The 14,157-nt window shown below is 30.2% G+C and overlaps 1 protein-coding gene across 1 annotated transcript in view; it reads left to right on the forward strand.

The window, feature by feature from the left end:
• Nucleotides 1-829: 829 nt before the first annotated feature.
• The window catches only part of LOC140452607 (monocarboxylate transporter 5), an 86,843-nt gene continuing 73,515 nt past the window's right edge, over nucleotides 830-14,157 (forward strand). The window contains exon 1 of the mRNA XM_072546924.1: nucleotides 830-1,021. The gene's annotated coding sequence lies outside the window, so the exon portion shown is untranslated. The remainder of the gene's footprint in view (nucleotides 1,022-14,157) is intronic.

Raw genomic sequence — 14,157 nt, forward strand, 5'->3', positions numbered from 1 at the left:
GATTCAATAGAATCAATAGATGTTGTTTTAGTAATTCTTGTAGGAGAATTAACGTGCACTGTGAAACCATACTATTCGAATATATTGACCAAGTATAATTGGGTAGCACAAGCAACAACGTAATTAATATTCAAGTCAGTGCATAGCATTTTTCTGCTTTTATTGGACAGGACGTCTAACAAATTTAACAGGTTCTGCAAAAATAGTTCCGTGGAAGCATCAGGTGATCTATAAATACAAAGAATGTATAGATTAAGATTCTTGTTATAAACTAATGAAAACTCAAAGAAGGCTTCATTCAACAGAAAGTCATATTTTGTTATAGAAGAGAGATCATTATTTGTAGAAAGAATTAGGGTGCCACCATGAGCTGAACTTGGACGATCATATTGGTATACCTCTCCGGTATACCGTAACGTGAGTGGCCTGCCTTAGCATTCCATTTCGGGGTTGATAAAATATTTCAATATATTAAAATTGGGAAATGTCGAAAACCAATTACAGTAAATATAATAGGTACTCAGAAGGTACCACTGTTTCGCTTGAATGATGAATATGAACTAACTCTATTTCACACACACACATAAAGCACACACACAACAAAGTAAATCCCAGCTCGAGTGCAGATTCTCGTTTATTGAAGTGCGTCAATGCTCAATGATATACAACATTCTATATAGATCTTGTTCTTCCATTTTGATCTATTTACGGAAACTGACTCTTTGCATCAACCAAGAAAACGGGCTTAAAAATTTTCTTCTCGTGTTTTAAAATCCAAAAGAGGGGATAGAATTCTATTAACGTGACATAGAGAACCACGCGCCGTTCGATTTCAGTTCAGTCTCGTCTCGAGTTTGTCAACGAAAGCGCGGGAAACAAAAAATCTTGACCCGCGCACCTTTTACTACTAACTACCTTTATCAAATAAACAAACATCTATTTTTAATATTTTTATATTTAACATCGCATATAAGTGTTGTTTCCTGTAATATTTAATTATTGGATATTTGCCTGATTGTTGGTAAGTGTTAGATTTTATTTTATATGATTTATATTTCTTATTCCGTAAAATGCCGGTGTTTGGTAATAAAATGAATAACACTGGAATGTTTTGAATAACAAACATTGAATAAATATATTACTTTCATATAGTTTTTAGTTTAAAAGTAGTGATAATAATTATAAGAACAATAACAATTATTTTTATAGTGAATTCAATTTTTCCCATTGTATTATTTTAATGAAAATTATATTTATATTTTCTTCTTCTGAATTTAGGACGGCCTGAAGGCCTCCTTTTTATTCGTACTGTTTTAGTTTGGGATAATTATAATTCTAATTGGTTACTTTATAGTAAGTAAAATATAATAGTTGGATTGCTATGATCTAATATGATCTATTCATCAATTTAATTTTTAAAACAATATTTAATTGATTCGTTCCTCCTTTGCCATCTGCATCTTTTCCCAGGCTTTTTAATTTTCGTACCTCCTTTTTCAATTTTTCGTTTAATTTTTATTTTATCAAACCTTAGATAGGTACCTTATATCAAAGAGTATAGACGCATATTATGCGTCTATATTCTTTGCTTATATGAATCTCAGCCGTTCTAACCTCTTTTTTATGGTCCCTACAAAATTATGGATCTAATTACAGTGGTATAAACTTTAGTTGTTAAATTGTGCCATACACTTAAGATTTTAGAATTTTCTCTAAAGTTTTATCAATAATTTAGCTATGAAATTTTTTTATAAGCTTCGTAATTTCTATAGTTGCTGAGCTTAGTAATTTAAAAATACACTTTCTCATAAATTCTATTGTTGATCCAAATCAGAGATTTTTAATCCGTGCATTTTTACCGTTTCTATAAAACATTCAGGTATTTAATCCAAGTCATTTTTTAATCTGCATATAATATCCACATCAGCATATTGCGCTAACATTTTGCTGTTTCTATTAAAAATCATACGTCCGCGTCCCACCGTAATTGATTGGTAGTTTTCCTATCATTTTTTTATATATAACAACTATGTTTATGATACTATACAACTAGGTATGTTTATATATTTGTAATTATTGTATTTTTAACTTCTGGTCCTCTTTTGGTATTCCTAGTGAGATTGTCTTGTGGACAGCTTTGATATGAAGATATAGTTTTTCTTACAAATATTTTTAAATATTGTCCTGAAACTTTTCTTCGTTGCATCTGTTGTTTCAAATATATTTTTGGAAATTAACCACCAACTGTAAAATGGTAATATCCGTATCTTGTCCTTCAAGCGATTTTAAGATTTTAAATTTGATTTATATCTTAATTATTTACACCATCATGTAGGTAACTAACTGTATCACTGCTTTTTCTTTACTTTAGACTATGAGCTTCTGTTTGTTTTAATTGTAACCTTAATGACAATTTTTAATTATCCTTTGTGGAAACTATTTCCTAAATATTTTTTTAATTATTTGTGTAAGCAAACTAATACTTATTCATCGGAAACAGATGCTGAATTCGGCCTGTGTCTGGTATAATAGGACATACCCTAATATGTTTTTATTGCAGCAATAATTACTTAAATCACATTTGTTATTAAATTTTACTTATATTTAGTGCTATTTGCACTTTTGTCGCCACATTATTTACTATAGTGGTATGATACAAATCCCTGTAGAAATTAGATTCTTCAGATGAAATTGTTTGTAAGTTTAATATAAACGGGCACGTTGGATGATGTCAGCGTATTTGTTTGTGAATAACAAATAGCTGCAAAAAAATAATATATAAAAATGTAAAACTAGTTATATTACGATGACACCTGGAATTCATTACTTGCGTATAATTTCCCAACACGACTGGTTTTTTTGTATTCATGTCGGTGAGTATAAATCTTCTTTTTCAGATACTAAAGCATAAAATATTAGGAGGAGCTAAGCGTTCTCTGTATGCATCAGGAACACAGGAACCTTCATTTCGGAATCTTCATGTATTACTACTAAAAATTATTTTTGCTTTTTAATAGCTTGGTAAATCACTTTATACAGTGTCACTTTCTGATTCATTTTTGGTTGCTCTTCTTCTGGTGCACTCCATTACTGGAGATTTGCGATAACTGCATCAAAGTCTTTTCAATTCTGCACAGTTCTTAGTTGTTGATCATTGATGCCAAGCTCTGGTGTTGCAAAGCCACGACAGGTCGTTTGTCTACTCTTCTGCGTCCTTCAATATTTCTTTCAGTTCTCAGTCTTAATTAGTTATATTTTTCATTTCTTAGTACGTGGCCCAGATACGAGGTCTTTCTTTTTGTAAACGTTGTTATTAATTCTAGCACTTTGTTTATCATTTTCTTATTCGTTATGTGTTATTGTGTTAATAGTCACATTTCAAAAGCTTCTAAGGTACCGCCGTATTTAATTTTAATGTCCACGTCACAACTCCCATACAGGACAGACCAAACGTAGAAGTTAATAACTAAGTAAGTAATTTGGGCGTCTACTATTAGATTTTAGTTGCAGATAATTTGCTTCCATTTCTTGTACATTTTCCTTGTCGCCTCAATTCATATTTTTATTTGTATATCTGGATACTACTTGTTATTTAGTGCTACTCCTAAGTATCTTAACTCGTAAACTTGTTCTAGTTGGACTTTATATAAATGTGAAAGTTAGAATCGTTCTTGCTAATTACTTACCATTATTTTAGTTTGTTAGACATTTATCGTCAGTTCCATTGCTTTATTTGCATTATTTACTCTGTGTAATATATTTTGTAAGTCTCCTATTCTTTGCTACCGATTTTCTACGTTATTATATGGAGTAGAGGCTTGGAAACTTTCTGAAAGTTCTTTAAGAATACTCGAGGACTTCGAGATGTGGTGTTACAGATGCATTTAACACAATCAGAGATATGGCTTGTTGCATTCATTCCTTAGATCAAGGTATTTGGAAAGAGATGACCAGGGAGAAGATGAATATCTTGGCTTCCAAACCCGAGAAAGTGGTTTAATACCTCTACAACCGTATTGTTCCGATTATCTGCAAGCAAAGTTCTCAAAGAAGAAGAATCCCGTCTTAAAAATATATGCGTTTTGTAATGTTCATGATTGAGTGTTTTAAGTTTTAAGCTATAATAGCGTTATTCTTTCGGAGTATGAGGTGAAAAGCTTTGTTTCGATTTCAGCTCAACTCTACAAAAAACTTAAGGGACTTTACATTTTTATAAATGAATGTGATAAAAAATAATAAGGAGGATTAACATAATTATCTAGATGAATGTAATGGTAAAGTTATTCATAAAAGTTGAATAATTATTTATTGTATGTATGTATTTGCTTCATTTGTTCTTCTAATTTAAATGAGGCTAGTGCAATATTTACTTATTTGCTTTTTGAGATCCCTGATAACACGAGAAATTTTACCGGTTGGTGTAGGTCAAGTATTCAAGTAAGTGAATTTTTAGAAATATTTTTTGTGATTACTGACATGAGAATATGGTATAATCCCAAGTTACCTACTTGATATCACTACGTTTTAGGCTAATAATAAACGCTTATCAAAATAAATGTATTAATAAATCTGTAATCAATGATTATTATTAATTGTTTGTAGGTGTCGTTCAACTTTTAATTAATTTCAGCTTTTTCCACTTCTTTCTCTTTCTTCTCATTGTAGATTCTTATCTACCAAGACCTCAGTGAAGATTATTAGAGACTTGGAAGCACCTTATCCCAGTCCTTTTTTTAGAAATCTAGTCTTTTGTCAGCATTTATGTAATTTTACACAAATGTCTTTAATATATATACATATATACATATATATATATATATATATATATATATATATATATATATATATATATATATATATACTGTCTAGACTAATTCTTTCAAAAATTAAGAATGCTCTGTGGGTTCACTGAGAAGCTGCTTATTCTTCTATCTTCTATTATTCTATACCTTAGGATTTTAGCCAGGATTTTATTTTGGGGGTTGTCCACTCGGTTAAGTACTGTTTTTAACATATTTTTTGAGTAAGGAATAGTTTGTCATTAACGAAAACTTGATACAGAATGATGACAATACAATGGCCTTGATAAAGAATGTATATGAGAACCACTATTTGAAAAACGGTATTTGTAAGAAAAGAAAAAGACTTTTAATTAAAAAAAAATATATAAATAGACATTTATAAATTAGGTATGTTTTTCACGACATTAACATAATATTTCTTTTAAATTGAATTATTTGAAATCTTGGAGTGCCAAAAATAATAGCTTACAGAAATATTTATCGAAATGTAAGTTTTAAATAAAGAAGAAAAAACAGCATAGTTTTACAACTTTTTTACATTTTAGTTGCAAACTACAAAATAATAAAAGTGAAAATATTGATCTTTCTACTTGTTTGCGATTATTTCTAAAATATTGTGTAAGTGACGTGAATATTCCAGTGACACGACAGGCAAGTCCAGTAAGCGTTTAATTACCGGTTTTATTCCTCATAGGTTTTAACTCGCTACATAGTTAAAAATGAGCGCACAACGCTAGTGACAGGAATAATAATTATAATTCTAAGAAATCTATTGATGTTGGAAAAAACCTTTTATCATAAAACTACAGAACTTCTGTACCAATCTTCAAAGTTCTTACTCTTTTACACTATATAAGTACTCTCCTGTCAGTTCTGTCAGAGAACATTATCTTCAAAATATGGAGATAGCTTTGTTAACTGGTTAGCTTTATCAGGAGATGCAAAACCACGAGGGAGTATTTAAAATACATTAAAAATGTCTTCATTGGTAATAAATATTTCTGTTAATCTAGAAATTAGATGATCTAAACATTAAATGAACGTTGGTAATCTGAAATATTCTTTAACTGAAGTTGTTGGATTATCTCTACAAGTCTCTATTTAAAGCTCAGTACCAAAAATAACTTTACATAATATAGAAGCAGAAATAAAGAGTTTTTCAAATTAATTTTTCATTAATTACTTGATTGGTAATATTTTGATAACTTAATTTAAAAAATTTAATTTACTATGTATATTTAAAAGAGTTAAAAAAACATAATCTGAAAAGTTCAAATACTGTTAAAAACCAGTATCTGTACACTATTTAAAATAGGTTAAGAGGCATTCATTCCACATAAAATGTTTGTGAGTAGAACAAATATTATTCGATGTGCATTTTCACAATAATCTTCAGAAAAATCAAAATATTTTCCATGAAAAATCATACACTATTTTTTTTAAAAACTTTTTAGGTGAACATTTTTATTCTTCTTGCAATAGCATTTGTTTCATCTTCTTATTGTCTTCTAATCGTCGTATGCTACTATTAGGAGTTTCAACTTGTATTTGATAAAAATATGCTATATTTTTACCAGTTAATGATGTTAAATAAATAAAAATTTAGTAAAAATTCCTTTCCAAAAGGTATATTTATGTAAAAACCCTTTCGGGCTAAATCACGGAACGTTTTCAGAATAAATGTTCCATCTTCAGTGCTGCTACAAGGTATACATGTTTAAAACGACTAAATGGATTAGTGAAAATCCTTTAGATGATATTAAATTGGTATTAGATTACATAATTGTTGCTAATTTTATAGGATGTTTTAAGTTTTAAGTAGATTCACTTCAAGGCAACGGTAATAAACATCCTATAAAATTAGCAGCAATTATGTAATCTATACCAATTTAATAACGTTTAAAAGGATTTCACCATCTATTTAGTGGCTTTAAACACGTATACCTTGTAGCAGCACTGAAGATGGAATATTTAATCCGAAAACGTTCCGTGATTTAGCCCGAAAGGTTTTTTTTTAAATATATATGCCTTTATAAACCATTTTTTTACTAAATTCTTTGTGATATAAAATATATGGCATACAGCCGATTACAGGAAATTAACGTGGTTCAACTCTAAATTTCCTTTTCTTGTTGCTTACCTTATATGACATTTTCAGTACACAAAAATCCATAAGGGATAAAATCGTGGTTAAACTTCGTATTGAAATCAAACGGTCCATTATTGCACTAACATTGCTTAATATACACAATATTTTTCCAGAAATAGGGCTATATGGAAATAAATACAATAAATAAAAATTTAATTTTTTAATTCAAATCCTTATTTTACAATACTTTGCTGATAAAATTGTTTTAAATCAAGAATGAGTTTTTTAATCATTTGTATATAAATATGGATTACTGGAGATGCGACATCTTTGGCATAAAAATATTTTAAGATGTAAATGAAAAAAGTATAACTAGAAATAACTGGTTATTTTAAGGTGGAGTATTTAATAACAATGGAATGAAACGTCCATTAAAAATATTTATAATGGGCAAATAACCACAAAAACGATATTTCACAATATTGTAATCTAAAAATAAAGAAAAAATAAAGCTTACAGATATTTTTATACGATTATTGTAAATATTTATAATTTACTTTTTGTTTTGCTATAAGCATACAATAAGTAACCTTAAGCCCAAGGAAAAGGCAATTCCAAATATAGATTATATATGTATATATATATATATATATATATATATATATATATATATATATATATATATATATATATACACTCATGAACAAAAATATCGAATATTTTGGAATTTTCTAATTTTTGTTTTTTCAAAATAAATTCTTGTCAATCAAGTCGTTTATTGTGAAATAGAGTTTATTTTTACAATGTTTAATGAACAAGTTTAAGTTTTTATGCAGAGAAAATTGCGAAAAAGTAAATGCTTAATATTAGGTAAATAAGGTTATTTTACTCCACACTTAAATGCTAATGTAAATTGCTTAAACAAGTCTTTTTATTTGAAAGAAGTGCATGATCAGTAACGAGTATTCCCTCTCTAGCTCTTATTACTGCTTGCATCCTTCTCGACATGCTTGCAAGTAAATTTTGGACATATTCTTGGGTCATTGCATTCCGTTCATTCTGTGCAGCATTTGAAACGGGATTTCTTTGTCGTATGCGGCATTTTAGGTGATCCCATATGCGCTCTATTGGATTTCAATCCGGGCTAAACGGTGGTCAATCTTATCTTTAAATTTGGACCTCATCAAGATAATTACTCACTATGGCAGCGGCATGTGGTCGAGCATTATAGTGCATTAACATGAATCTTTAATATCCAATGTAACCAACATATGGCAAACTAAGATCTTGCAGGACGTTCTAAAACGTAAGAGTCAACAGTCATCCGTCCAATCACTTCCGCAAGTGCGGTGCGTACCTCCCAACTAATACCTTCCCAAAGAATGATGCCATATATATATATATATATATATATATATATATATATATATATATATATATATATATATATATATATATACTATAAATTTACCAATTTATAGTAAAAAACAAGGTAATTTTAAAATAACTTTCTTTTTGCCAACAATATAGTGATATGTAATAGATGAAGAAGTAGGAATGGCAAGAAAGATGTGCAGAAACTTCACTATAGCATCAGAAAGGTTTGTTTGAACATAAACAGATTGAAAATATGACAAATTAAACACCAAAACAAAACGTTAACCTTAACGAAAAATAATAAAAATAATAATAGTGGTGGGTACATATAAACATCGGAATCTGATAACAAAAGCTTCAGCTTCTAAATTGGGAGTGGCGCAGTGAAAAATAGTACGAACAAATCTGAGCTGTACGAAATATAAATCAAAATGAAATAATAAGAACATGTAAATAATTAATTACATCATAGGGAAAATTACGAGACTTAAATTGAGATGGACCTGACACAGTAAGACTTATGAATAACCGATCGACAAAAGGGTTATTAAAGTGTAAGGCAAATTTAGAAAAACCATCAACACGATGAACACACAATTTGCAAAAGTTACATAACAACTAAACAAGGTTATGATAAATAACGATAGAAATAAGAGAAATGGGACGATGGAAGTGATGGCTTGCTGGCATTTTTTTTTTGCTACACACATCATAAAGGTAAGTCATCCATGTTCCTTATGGTTGTTTGCAATTTGTTTTACAAAGAGCAATTATCTTTTCTTTAGACCATATGTTATTCTTTATTTGGTGCCTAAAATTTGCGATTGACCTTATCCCCACCTTTGGATTACCTCAAATATACCTTTATTTGTTTATCACAAAATAATCTTCTGGACTATAACGCTTTCAAGTTTTCTCATTATTCAAACTAGTTCTGACGCAAAATAAAACTAACTATTTTGTTTGTTTTATAAGTGTTGGATTTTACGAAGTCGTAAATGGTAATAATAGTAATTAACAGAATCTTCTAACTCTGTGACGCCGGCAACATTCCGACTTTTTATAAGACGTCTTCGCCGGTAGCAAACTCTTAATGAATTACATACTTAAGACGCAGATAATCCGCAGAGCATGTTGATGCCTTCTAGTTTATTGACCGTGAAGGTCGCCAAGGTCGCGATCTAGCGAAAGCAGTGTATATTTTTGGATTCGCCCAAAAGAACTCGTCCATCGGGTCATCATAACTTTAACGCTCTAGGGTAGCAAAATGGCAAAACTGTAATTAATGAGATGACGTAAAAAGAGGTTTCAGATTAAGCACATATATCTTGTTAATTCGACTACTTTCGGAATTTCAGAACATACACTGTCCGATACAATTATAATACTCTTGTTTTGTTTATTTTAAAAATAAAGACACTGTAATAAGGTGCTGGCTGAGTATGGCTGATTGACATGCTCTTGATACGAATGATAACTACGTCTGTCGAGATCATAAAATTAAATATAGATAATTCTATATAAGATAAAAATCATAGCTTAGAAACGGTACATTTGATTTCAACCAAATTTGGTGAACATGTTAATATGACGCTAAATCTAAATTTAAACGACTTTGTATCCTTGAGCTAATATGCAGGGGCGGTGTAACAGGTTAGCAGTTTAATAATATTAACCTATAGCATACGACCCATAAAAAAATGTATTTGACGAGAAACGAATGATGGAAACAACAGTTAATTGAAATTTGAACTGTAAAACAAAAAACAGCGTATTCTAATATACATTTTTATTTTGAATAGAGAAAGATAAAAATATTTTCTTGCATTTGTTTTTAATTGATTTCATTTATTCATCCTGCTCTAAGAGGGGCGACCAGATGGAGCAGAAAGATAAAGATATCTAAGTAAGATATTCATCCTTCAATAGATGTAAATTAAGATATTTAACTAGAGTTGGGTATTTAAGAAAAATCGTCATATAAAGTAAAAAATATATAAAGAATAGTAGGAAAATGAAACTTCTTCACACACAATACAAAAAATCCGAAACGGTAATTTAATATGTAGAATACACTAATTATTGTATAAATACCCAATAATTAATAAATGATAATTACTACACAATAAGTTATATTTTGATATTTATAATTTAATACAGTAGACTCCCACTATAACGAGAACTGAACTGGCAGACTAATTACCTCGTTATAAGCGGATCTCGTTATATTCAACAACCATAATACTGTGCATACATATGAATATGTAGTTTTCTAAAACATTAACTTTCTATAGTGAAGCCATTCGAAGCAATATAAGATGCTAATAAATATTGTTTGAATGGCGTTTTTGAAAAAAAGTTGTTACTTTTATTGTCAATGAAATACATTAAAACAAAAAAGAGTTGTTTACTTTTATTTTCAATGATATACGTTAAAACAAAAAATCTGTATTCTGTAAATCTGTATAAAGCGTATTTTCAAGAATAACATAAACTACTGCGTCTGCAATTGGAAGAAGTCTGTTATTTTGAACTGCTTTAAATTGTCCAGTATTCTATCTATCATAATTTCTAAAGATGTGAAACAGTTTTATGCTTCTTCATTTGCGATTTTTCTTTGGATACAGTTTCTGACAACCTTTAAAACACTTTCCACATCTTGTCTATTAGGACCTATATTATTAGGTGTGATTGGTCAACCCCCTACAATGACACTTGTGAATCATAAATTGTATATTTCCGACTCCCGATTACTTCCGACTATAAATTGTAAGAAGTTTATTGCGGACGGCACTTAAAAAGGATATTTATTTATAGCTACGGTCGGGCCAAAACGTAAAAAAACACGTTTTTCAATCTTATTTTCTCTCGTTATAAGCAAATTTACCTCGCTATAGAGGGTTATAGTTCAATAGAAATTTCACGTTACATCTAATGTACCTGGTTATAAGCGAAAACTCGTAATAACCGTGTTCGTTATAGAGGGAGTATACTGTATTTTCTTTATATTTAGATATAGATACCTAATATTAGGCTCATGATAAAAGTAGACAGAACGAGTCTATTGCGAGTAGCATGTGCCTACAGCACTGCATTTGCGGCGGCCTTGTGGACTATCACGGGATGTCTTCCTCTGCATGTGTTAGCAGTAGAAAGGAGACATCTATATGAGAGAAGAGAGCATTTGACAACAGCCATAAAAGAAGAAGAAAGGGAAATATAAAGGGAAATGTACCGAGAAGGAAGCAGAAGAAGAAGAAGAAGGTAGCATCTTCCGTACCAATGTACGGAAGATGCTGCCCTGGCTGATCCCGAGCCTAAGGTACTAGGTAAGTTGTCTGTTTAGGGCGTATATTTATAGGTTTAAAAAGACAGATACAGATAAATGCCTATACTGCGAATATTCCGACACTGTTACTCACACAATGCTGGAGTGTAAAGTGAGTGGAGAGAAACAAAATGTATAGAGAAATAGGTATGAACTGTGTGACTGTGAGAGAGATGATCGTGAAGATGACGGGAAGTAAGGAGGGATGGAATAGTGTACGCAATTACATCCGAGCAGTCATTAAAAAGAAAGAAGAAGAGAAACACCAACTGGACCAACGACAGAGATAAGATCTAGATAAGTGAAGGTAGTGTTCCAAAAATGTGATCAGCCTTACAGCGCCCATCCCACTTTCGGAGTACGGTAGACAGTCAACTGCGCACAAGTAGGAGAGGGTGGTTTTAGTTAATAGGCAGGATACCAGATACCTGAATCTTTGGCACTGCTATCTTTAGTACTTTAAATTAAACTAAAACCCAAATGAAGGTAGCATAAAAAAAATTTCGGTGCCCAATCAAACCCCCCCCCCCCCCGGCAAATTCTAGGTTCGCCACTGATGGTAAGATAAAGTTTTTTTAAGTTAAGTAGTTCATTCTGATCAAAAAAGGTTTTTTGTCATTTAATTTGAACTAAATAGTACGGAGTTATTGTATATGTTTACAAACTTAAAAAGTAATATTTATTATTAAATCATTTTGTGTACATAAATGTAATATTTTTAAAAAAAATTTCTCCATAGATTATTAGTATACCTCTTAACAAAGAAAATAAGCCTCGGATTATTGAGATCTATTTAGTCAAATTACCCGGACCGGCCTTAGAAATTAGCTCATTTTCACAAAATCTTAAAATTAAACAAATTAAAAAACAAATTAAATTTCGCAAAGACTATTAAACCGATCTGGCCCATCTTTTGCGTACAATTCAAACACGATAAGACCCTTAAGTTCAGGTGTATTTAAACAAATTTTAATACATAATAAAAAAGTTATTAACAATATTGAAAAACAGCGATTTAGGTGTTTATTTTGCAATAACTTTTTTGTTTATTAACTGATTTTAATGTAGCATATTTCATTTTGTGTATCTTTTTTTTCTGAAAAAGTTGTCTGATTGTCTGTCGTTAAATCTCTAAATAGACAAGTTTTAAGTTATGAGCAAAATAATGAGTTTGACGTTGTGATTGTTTATTTAAAAACATTTCCACTAAAACATTGATGAATCCGGAGATGAGACTTTTTTGTACTATCTGTTACTATACATTTCAACTCTTAAACCCTTCTATAGAGTTGTGATAAAAAAATTCTTATTTTTTAATTTTAATTTTTAATTTAAGTCAAGATATTCTTCACATATGATTTGAATAAAACGACTCGAAAACCTATAATATGGTCTTCTCGTAAGTTTTCTTGAATGTCAAATAGTTTAGTATATAGAGAAAAACATGCCCTCGAACCAGGCTCATTTTCGTGTCTTCGTGGTGATTTTGTGGCTTTTCAAAATGTTTGACAACCAAAATTATCTTTTTGTGTTGCCATATAAAAAGAAATATTTATTTTATTTTAAACAGTTCCTGTCTTTTAATAGCGTCAACGATAAATGAATGCAATTTTTTTTCGCATTTTCTATATTTAATGAATTCTCAATTCTCGGTTCGAGATTGTTTTTCTTTTTCTTGATTCAATATTCTAAACACGTATTTGTAAAATATCTATCTTTATTGCATTCATTTAATCCATTTGTATTAATCTTGTCTTCTGTCCCTAGTACCTAGAACCAAATATTACTCATTGTATTTATATTTTAAAGATAATGATGCGAATTTCCCGGATTTTACGTGTGCATTATAAAGTAAATTACATAAGCACTAGTGGTTATCTAGATTATATTATATATTATATACTCACTTTATAATCTCATCATTTTTAAAAGAAACATTTGTCTTTTATTTTATCAGTAAGTATATATATAGGACTTGATAGAAACACTATAAAAATTATATTTATATAAAACTACAATAAAAAACCAAGAAATACACGAGAATATTCTGGTAAAAATATTCTATTGATACAATTAAGTAGAGAATTACTTAGAACAAAACATAACATGTTCCAAATCATTTAGACAAACTTAGTCATAACATTTTGGCAAACAAATTGGCTACAAGTAGCCTACAATAAAAAACAATGGAAAGGAAGACTTGAAGAGGCTTATGTTCAGATGTGGACGTGAATGGCTAGACGAAGAAGAAGAAGTCAGAACATAAAGATCCGACAGTTAACAAAATAGGGACAGAGGTTAAAACCGAAATTTAAACGGTTGTGAAATTGGACTTGTCATTAACTGTCATATTCTCCTTCTTCAAGTGCCATCTCCGCGGCAGAGGTCGGCAATCATCATAGCTATTCGGACTTTTGAGACGGCTGCTCTGAAAAGTTCATTTGATGTACATCCGTACCACTCTCTCAGGTTGCGCAGCCATGATATTCTACGCCTCCCTATGCTTCTCTTTCCTTGGATCTTTCCCAGCATAATCAGTTTGAGCAAGGTGTATTTATCTC

The sequence above is a fragment of the Diabrotica undecimpunctata genome, chromosome 1 (assembly GCF_040954645.1).
Source record: "Diabrotica undecimpunctata isolate CICGRU chromosome 1, icDiaUnde3, whole genome shotgun sequence".
Classification (NCBI taxonomy): domain Eukaryota; kingdom Metazoa; phylum Arthropoda; class Insecta; order Coleoptera; family Chrysomelidae; genus Diabrotica; species Diabrotica undecimpunctata.